Source organism: Palaemon carinicauda, chromosome 28 (assembly GCF_036898095.1).
Source record: "Palaemon carinicauda isolate YSFRI2023 chromosome 28, ASM3689809v2, whole genome shotgun sequence".
Lineage (NCBI taxonomy): Eukaryota > Metazoa > Arthropoda > Malacostraca > Decapoda > Palaemonidae > Palaemon > Palaemon carinicauda.
In genome coordinates this window covers 50,214,012-50,224,011 of record NC_090752.1, presented here as the reverse complement: position 1 = coordinate 50,224,011, position 10,000 = coordinate 50,214,012, and the positions used below count along the sequence as shown (strand labels likewise).

The window sequence follows — 10,000 nt, the reverse complement described above, 5'->3', positions numbered from 1 at the left end:
AATTACATACTGTACATGTTAAATAGGGCACCATGATCAAGAGAGGCGCGAACTGTAGGTGGGTCATCTGGCAGGAGATAAGCAGGTTTTAAAATTTAGACTATCAATGGACACCCAGTCTTCTTTGCTACGAATGTTTAGTAGGAATGCTTTTGGATTGCGTCGGATCATGAAAGGGCCCGTGTAAGGGGTCGTTAGCGGTGGCTTGGTAGTGTCGTTACGTAGGAAGACGTGTGTTGCAGAGTGCACGTCTGTCGGCATGTGGATGCTTCGCTGAGTATGTCGTCCATGTAACATGCACAGAAGGGGAGGTCCCCTAAGATGCCATCCATGAGACGTTGAAAAGTGGCCCCAACATTACGAAGGCCAAAATAGGAGTAATTGAAGGTGTATGTATCGAAGGGAGTGGTGACGGTGGTCTTGGGGATGTATTCTGGGTTTATAGGCACCTGATAATACCCCTTCAGGAGATCGAGCGTGGAGAAAACCTTAGCTTTGTGCAGGTAGGTCACTTCGGCGGTAATTGGGACGGGGTAGTGATCCGGTTCTGTTTGCATGTTCAGGCGCCTGTAATCCCCACATGGACGGAGGGAGCCGTATTTTTTCAGGGCGATGTGTAAGGGTGACGACCATTGGCTGGAGGCCTTTTGGAAAAGGCCCATTTCTTCCATTTTGGCGAACGTCTGTTTGGCAGCTGCCATTCGATCCGGTGCCAGACATCTGAATTTGGCGAAGACTGGGGGTCCTGTCGTCTTGATATGGTGATAAATACCGTGTTTGGCAGGCGCCGTGGGCGTTTGACGAAGTTCTGGACGAAAAAGTTCCGGGTACGACGTGAGGAGGTGGGTGTAGGCATCCGTGGGAGCGCTAATGTGAAGAGCGAGGTTGGAGGGGGTGGGTTGAAGAGGTCTCAACAAGTATGAGTCTGAGTTAACCAATCGTCGACCAGAAGGTGGAAATGAGAGAAGAAATCCGCACCGAGGATTGGCAATGTGACGTCAGCAATGAGAAACTTCCAATTAAATTTGCCGTTTCAAAACGATAATGTGAGGTTCTCGTAACCATGGGTGGGTATCGCAGATCTGTTGGCGGCTACCAGGCGGACGTCAGCAGACTTAGACTGCGTCGTGTCCTGGAGAGTTCCCTTGGCAAAAGAGAACGACAAGCACCCGTGTCTACCAAAAATCGCACACGTTCCTGCATCATTTAAAAAGAAAAGATTAGAAACACAGAAGGCCACTACCCCGAGAGATGGCCTACTTACACGTTTTTTGGCCACTGACAATCCTTGGCACATTTCTTCGCTGCAGCCCCAAATCTGGTGTGGTAGTAGCAAAACTGTGGCCGATGGGCGGCAGTAAGTGGCTGTAAAAGTCGTTGGTTGGGGCGCGATCGAGTGGTGGGTGATGTGGCTTTGTCGCTGCTCCGGCACATTATGGGGTAGGCGTGTGTGTCCTTCGGCATTCACATCAGCTTCGGTTGACGTTGAATAGGTGTCCTCTTTGTCAGGAGTGGAGGCGTTGATGGAGGTCTTGAAGGTCGTGAAGTGGCTGTCCATAAGGGCGTTGGCTTTGGTCATCAAGTCCTTTATGGGTAAACTATCGACATCGGGTATGGCAGCGCGCACAGGTTTGGGTAAATGGCGTACTCAAAGGGCACGAAGTATGTTCACCTCACGAGGAGAGCCGTCTAAGGCAGGTTGCAGGCGAGCGTTACTGGTCATTTCCCTGAGGGCGAGCGAAGACCTTTGGTCCCCCAACGGTTGTTGAGAGAGCTGAAAAAGCTTCGCTATATGGGCAGCTGGTGACGGCGAGTACTGTTGCAGAAGGTATGTTTTGAGGGCGTCATACGCTATTGAGGTGTCTCTTTGTTCACAAAGCCAGTCTGAGATTTCCGGGAAGGTGTCCTCGGGTATCGCCGCGAGAATATAATCTGCTTTGGTAGTTGAGCGAGTAACGGCCTTGATGCGGAACAGGATTTCTGCGCGCTGAAACCAAGCAAACGCCTCTCTGCTGGTGAACGACAAAAGGTTGAAAGGGGCAGGGCCAACTTCCGTGGAGTCCGCCATAGTAACAGTGAGGGGTTGAAGGCGGGAGGAGCGAGTCTACCTCCGGGGTCACCAATGTGATGAGCCAAGAGTAGGTTGTGAGCCAAAGGCGAGAGGAATGCAACTGAGTAACTTTATTACAGACACAGAGTATATATACACACTAGGTCCTGGTAAGGTCACAAAATACAAACATGCTATTTCTTGACAAACCGGCAACCAGTTCTGTTAACAGTTAACAATAAAGTAGGGAGATAGGTTAATACAAGTTGCTGTCATTGCAAGGGGAGAGTGAAGCTACAAAGGATAATATAAACAAAAAAGAGAAATGTCGTTACTATATACGGTCTTGTGACACGGGTGGTACACTCTAATTTGTTCAGTCCATTTTAAAGTAGAGGACTATGCTGATGACATGAAGTACATACTCCTGGGAATTGAAAACCCCCCAAAAACCTAAAAATCAATGAGCACTGAAGGAAGAGGCTGTGCCAACCCTTTTTTTCACCTAATGGTAAGTTACAAGTTCAGCAATATGCCAAAATCCTGCATGATACATTTCTTCCCTTCGACTCTATTTCCCTAAAATATTTTACCCAGTACAGCTTTAAGACATTACTATTTTGTTGAAAACAAATATTCTGGTGGCCAGTACAGCTGTATAACATTACTATTTTTTTAAAATATGATTTCTAGTACCTAGTACAGCTGTAAATCATCACTGTTTTGTTAAACAGTTTTTTCTGGTTCCCAGTACAGCTGTATAACATTACTATTTTGTTAAGCAGGGTTCCCGGAACCCTGTACAGCTGTAAAACATTACTACTTTGTTAAACATGGTTTCAGGTGGCCAATACTTTTGTATAACATTACTATTTGATTAAAAATGTTTTCCGGTGACAAGTACAGCGGTAAAACATATTAAACAGGGTTTCTGGTGCCTAGTACAGCTGTAAAACATTATTTTGTTAAGCAGGTTTTCCAGTGCCCAGTACAGCTGTAAAACATTACTATTTTGTTAAACAGGTTTTCCGGAGCCCAGTACAGCTGTAAAATATTACTATTTTGTTAAACAGGGCTTTTTTTTGCCCATTACATCTGTAAAACATTTTGTTAAACATGGTTTCTGGTGCCCAGTACAGCAGTAAAACATTATTTTGTTAAACAAGTTTCCCCGTGCCTAGTACAGCTCAAAAACATTACCACTTAGTTCAACAGATTTTCTGGTGCCCAGTACAGCTTGAAACCTTACTATTTTGTTAAACAGGGTTTTTTTTTTTTTGTGCCCAGTATAGCTGTAAACATTATTACTTTGACATAATAAGGTTTCTGGTGCCCAGTACAGCTGTTAAACAGGGTTTACTGTGCCCCATAGAGCTGTAAAACATTACTATTTTTATAAAAAGGTTTTCTTGTTCCCAGTACACCTACAGCTGTAAAACATTATTATTTTGTTAAGCGGGGCTTCTGGCGTCCACTGCGCCTACAGCTGTAAAACATTACTATATATTACAAATTACTTTAGAGAAGTGATAAAATACTTTAATTACCTTTCTACAAAGAAACACAGATAGCCGACTCTCAGAGACAAAACTATGAAAAATACTGATATAGATTGAATGATAAAAACTCTCGAAAAAAAAGACAATAATCTAAAAGACTTTAGGCAGTGACGACATTAAAAAATCCTTGAGCTCTTTTTATTCAACCAGACTCTCAGTTCTTCTTCAATACTATACAAAAGAAAAGAAAAAAGGTAAAAAGGTTAAAGAGAAGAATCCTCTCTCTTTCTAGTTCCTTTACCAGCAGCTTGCCAGAAAACGCTCATCTTTTATATGCTCCCTTACACGGGACGTAAAGGTGCCGGAATTGCCTTTATTGTGTTTCCCTCTTTGTATGGTTTGTTGGTTGCAGACCACACACCGAGATAAAGGGATATGACAAAGAATGCTTATGGTTCTTAGCGACAGGCAGTCTATTTGCCTTCGCTTAATATCCTAATGGCGAGAGGGAAAGGAATATCTCATCTTAGGAGGCAACGCTATTCTAAGAATTTCTCTTGGGATTACGAGGCTCTCCCTTCCTACTGCTATTAATATCCCTTTTTCTCTTCCTTTTTTTTCTCTCTCCTTTTCCCTTTTCATTGTTTAATTCAAAGAGTTACTCACAACTGTTTCCTCTCGAATATCACTAAGTTCTATTACACAATACAGTAAGGTGCGTGTTATAATCTCTCGCTCTCTCTCTCTCTCTCTCTCTCTCTCTCTCTCTCTCCTCTCTCTCTCTCTCTCTCTCTCTCTCAAAACACATAAATATTAGAAAAGAACATATGTGTGTATATATATGAATATGTATGTATATATAATATATAATATATATATATATATATATATATATATATATATATATATATATATTTATATGTATATATAAATAAATATATATATGTATGTATATATATATATATATATATATATATATATATATATATATATATATATATATACATGTATATATATAAATATATATATATATATATATATATATATATATATACATGTATATATATAAATATATATATATATATATATATATATATATATATATATATATATATATATATATATTCATATGTATATATATAAATAAATAAATATATATATATATATATATATTTATATATGTAAATATATATATATATATATATATATATATATTTATATATGTATATACATATTTACATTATACATTGTATATATATATATATATATATATATATATATATATATATATATATATATACACATACATACATATATATACATACATACTATATATATATATATATATATATATATATATATATATATATATATACACACCCACATATATATATATATATATATATATATATATTTATATATATACACATATACACACATTTATATATACACATATATATATATATATATATATATATATATATATATATATATATATATACTGTATATACACACACATTACGGCAAGTTCACAAATTAGCTGAGTTTTGAACAGATCAAGATAAGATTACGTAAGTTGAAATCTCTCCCCCCCCCCCCATACACATAAAATGTGATAATGACCTATGTTGACTAAGTTAAGGAAATGGATCTTTTCATATCAAAATCCATAAAAGCTTCAGCTACAATCACGCAAGAAAAGGGGATATAAAAAAATCAATGAAAAATCTACTTAAAATAGAATTGTAGTTAAAAAAAATATAATGATATACAATGCATACAGTAAAGACCATGATGTAGCAGATGTTATAATTGATTAGAAAATATTTTAAATCTATTCAAAATGTCCGTAAGATAAGTGTTATTCAAGAAACCTGCGTCGGACAAGACAATGCGAGATGCGAGTCTGAGATTTGAAAGCCTATTCATGAAAATAGCCGAGATCATGTTGTGCTGGAGCACCTACAGCACGGCATACGTGATGTATCAAGAGATCACCTGCTCCCAATGTCAAAAGCGTGGGCATCTTTAAAAGGATTGCAAGTCAAAGACGGGTGATAAAAGACTGCGAAATATGTACGAGAAATTACACCAACATGGAAGGCATCTCTCGTGGAACAAAATGTGTAAATTGTAATAAACTAAAGAAAAAAATTATAAGGTGAATTCGAGAAATTGTAAAGGTTTGGGTATGTACTTGATAAGAATAGCAGCTACGGATCATAGATACTATGGACGTCATAAACTGAACATTCAATTAATTGATAATAAAAAAATTCAAATCATCACGATTAAAAGTGTTTTACATGGTAGAATAGCTGAAGCACACCTAAGTGATTTCACAAGGCTAAGATCGCTAAAACTAGAAAAGCACTGAGTGCAGACCTCCACCACGGCAGCTTATATCTTGAGGTTAGGGTTAAATGGTCGACCTTTGCTCGACCTTGCCCTTTGACCTAGGACTTTCAAAATTGAATCACTTCCACGTCTCAACATAACACTAATCTATGAGTAAAATTGGTACAGGAAGTTTTTCACACACAAACAAAGAGAAAGAAGGGTGAAAACATAACCTCCTACCTACTTCGTTGGCGGAGGTAATAACCGCCAAACCACATGTTTTTTTTTCATATTCCGAGAGATGGCAGATTGGGCCGAGGGAAGGGGTTAGGTTTTTCGTTTTCAATGGCTATTCTCTTCTCAAGATGTAGAAAGAACTACTGTTAAAAGTTTTAAATAGCCTGAAATAAATATTACATACCAAAACAAAATAATATCTATTGAAGTATTTTACAAACCAGCATGTCAAACATTAATGACAGTTCAAGCCTGACATCTAATTTGTCTCTCGGTGCTCAGATAAATAATGACGTAAGAATTCGTGGACATCATCTCAGAAACATTGCCTTGTAAAGTAATATATGAATGAATATTCAGTTATGAAACTTGGGATTATCTGTATTAATAACATAGTATATTACTGCATCTACCTATTACAACTTTCCTAAAAAGCAACATAAGAAATTACAAAACATGAGAGGAGAAATATTGATAAAAGGTGTTTCACCTCGAGAGAGGATTGCCCCTGCACTGATTTACCTACAATGGCTACATGTTAAAACTAGAATAGACTAAGATATGTGTCATGACTCAGTTATCGTATCTGGATGTCCAAAACATCCAATAGGAGTTTTACACGTGTAGCCAACAACCCGCGTCTACACAGGACTACTATGGGTTTCACAGACAGTGCAAGTGCGATTTTTTGCAATTATTCTGTAACGAACAGTCGTATCAATACGAGATGTTGCTATAGGGTATTACACCCAGTGAGGAAATTTATAGGGGTATAATGAATCGTTAATTATTAATTATAAAGACACTTGCCCCTAGGCCAAAGGGCAAAATCTCAATCATCCAGTCACAAAACCGAACAATATTATACAGAACCTCTACTTCCACCCCCTCCCTCCCTCTCCTTTCATCCCTCACCTGCTCTCCCCCTGCTTCAAGCTATCTCTCTCCACCTCCACGCCATCCATCCCTCTCCGTTCTTTCCCTTCCCTTCATGCTCTCTTTCTGAGAAGGTAGCTTAAGTTGCAACTTATTTTGTATGATTTTTTTTATATCAAGCACTCTATCTATCTATCTATCTTATCTAATTATAATATTTATTGTTGTAGATATGGAACAATTCAATCGGTTGTTACCTATCAGATGACTGACTGCTTTATTCACTGGTTTGCTCATCTCTCTCTCTCTCTCTCTCTCTCTCTCTCTCTCTCTCTCTCTCTCTCTCTCTCTCTCTCTCTATGGTATTGGTTATGTAAATAATTATTAGATTGATAGAAAAAAAAATCGTAAAAATATATGTTTAAATCAAAGCAACATTCAGAGAGAGAGAAAGAGAGAAGGAAAGACGTAGGGCAGGTGAGGGAAGAAAGGAGAGGGGAGGAAGAAAATGGGGGTTGGAGGTGAAGGGGGTTGTAGGCAGGCGGAGCTCTTCCAACCTGGTGTTCGTTTTCTTGCTTGGCTAATGAGTTTTGCCTCTTGGTATAGGTACAAAAGTCTTTATTATTTACAATAAATGATTCATGATACTCCTATAAATTTCCTCACTGGGTGTAATACCCTATAGCAACATCTCGTATTGATACGACTGTTCGTTACAGAATAATTGCAAAAAATCGCACTTGCACTGTCTGTGAAACCCATAGTAGGTTAAAGTTATTGGAACTAAGATGCACCTCATCTGTAGGTTCTAGAGCTTTCTAATATGTAACTCCAAGATTGCATAGAAAGCTCCCATTTGACATCAGAAGGACTGATGACATACAGGTTTTCAAGACGATTTTTTTTCTTAAATGCTACGATAGCGTGGATTTGAAAATTATCGTGGACAGGGTTAAAAGAATACCTTTTACCCTGATCGTGGAGTGCGGTACTCGTAATCTCTAAATACCGCAAGGATATATATGATAAAAGAAATTTAATTTCGTAGGTCCCGTAAAACACTGTTTTCCGTGCGAGGCACGACGGGAAAAAATGCCCTTAATGTAAAGTAATATATAAATTAATATAAGAATTTTCATGAATAGATAAGTTTACTCTTGCATTAATAAACACAAGATCTTTAACTTTATGGTGAAATGAAAATGATATAATTCAATTGAGTACTTACTAGTTTATAAAATCTTACAGATATCCTTTTATAGATTCACTATATTTTGATAATACTTGTATAAAATAAAGTACTTTTTTAATAGTGAAACATAACTTTACTTTAATGGCAGCTTTCCTGGCAATATCACGCAGGGGAATCTATTACACATTTATCTTATAAATTCTTGGGTACTTTGTATATTACGCTACATAACTAGTGGTTTGCTTGTCATATATCCTGGCAAGCTTGACTTGCTATTTACAATAAAACACACATCCTTCAAATTAAGCCATCACAAAAATTAGTTTTCCAAAACCAAGTGCGAGTTGAAGCGTGTAGTACTAAGACATCAAACAAGCTAACTTCTTTATAAAGGTCATCTAAAATTAAGTATTTAAAGATTAAAAAAAAACTAAAGCAATAAAAAGCTATTTGAGCGCCAATAAAAAGATATTTCAAAGATCTTCACTTCAATTAAAAAAAAATACTTTGAACAAACAAGCTTAAAAAAATTCAATGCAATCATCTAATGTATATAAACATTATTAATCTTTTTTTCTTCTTTTTTTTTTATTCAGGGAGACTTCAGGCCCTTTTGCCAAAAACAAGGATTACTTCAAACGTACTACCTCTAGAACGGAAGAATAGTTGCTGCTCTAGCACAGGTATGTTGCCCTTCAACTAAACTGTAATGTAGTTTACCTTGATTGAACTGAAGCAAACCAAAGAGAACACAATATTTTAAGATAGCTAAAATCAATTTTATTAAAAAATTTTCTTAAGAGAAATTGGCTAATACAAGAAAGTAAAGTTACAGAGAGAGAGAGAGAGAGAGAGAGAGAGAGAGAGAGAGAGAGAGAGAGAGAGAGACTCTCTCTTTTGAATACTCTGAAATGAACAGGGTTATCTCTCTCTCTCTCTCTCTCTCTCTCTCTCTCTCTCTCTCTCTCTCTCTCTCTCTCTCTCTTATGACACTAACAAATTTAAAACCTTTGCCAAGGATTTTCCCAGGTAAAAAAGTAAAGGCAACTATTCCCTCCCCTTTCCCTAAATATTAGTTTACTCCGCTGCTCTTAAATTGGGATAGAAAGTGGGAACCCTCACGCGAAAGGGTGTTCCAGGATAAGGTGGGAGTAGGGCATGTGATGGAAGGTAACCTTTCTTAATAGAAATTCCATCAACGAAAAATATTCTGATTTGGACAGACCTTTAGTTCAGCATTCAATACACCCTTACCTCACCTGCATCGGAACGAGGCCAATGGAGAAGAACGAAGTGTTTAGGGGGAAATGGGGTTACTATCATTATCATCATCATCATTATCATTATTGTCATTAATAATATTATTGTTATTATTATTTCTAGCTCAGGTACAACTTTACTAGGATAAACAAGAATCTACAGGCTAAAGGGCTCCAACTGGTAAAATAGCTCAGTGAAGAAAGGAAATATATATGATATATACGAGAAGTGATACAAAAATTGATAAAATATCTTAGGATTAGTAACAACGTTTAAAACATACCTGTCATATATAAAAAATAAAAAACTCATGTCAACCTGTTCAACATAAAAACATTCGCTGGAAGTTTGAATTTCTGGTACCACCGACTTCAAATGCCTGATTAGAGGATCATTCCAGAATTTGGTCACACATGGAATAAAATTTCTAGAATAATGTGTAGTGTTGAGCCTTATGATGGAGAAGGCAAGAATGATAGTATTACCTGCATACCTAGTACTACGTGCAAGATGGTACAGTCTGGGTTGATATGAATGCAAAAGATA

At 37.1% G+C, this 10,000-nt stretch overlaps 1 long non-coding RNA gene across 1 annotated transcript in view; it reads left to right on the top strand.

The window, feature by feature from the left end:
* The window catches only part of LOC137622025 (uncharacterized), a 138,220-nt gene extending 129,342 nt beyond the window's left edge, over window positions 1-8,878 (top strand). Inside the window, exon 3 of the long non-coding RNA XR_011040328.1 lies at window positions 8,791-8,878. This is a non-coding gene — a long non-coding RNA (uncharacterized lncRNA). The remainder of the gene's footprint in view (window positions 1-8,790) is intronic.
* Window positions 8,879-10,000: the final 1,122 nt, after the last annotated feature.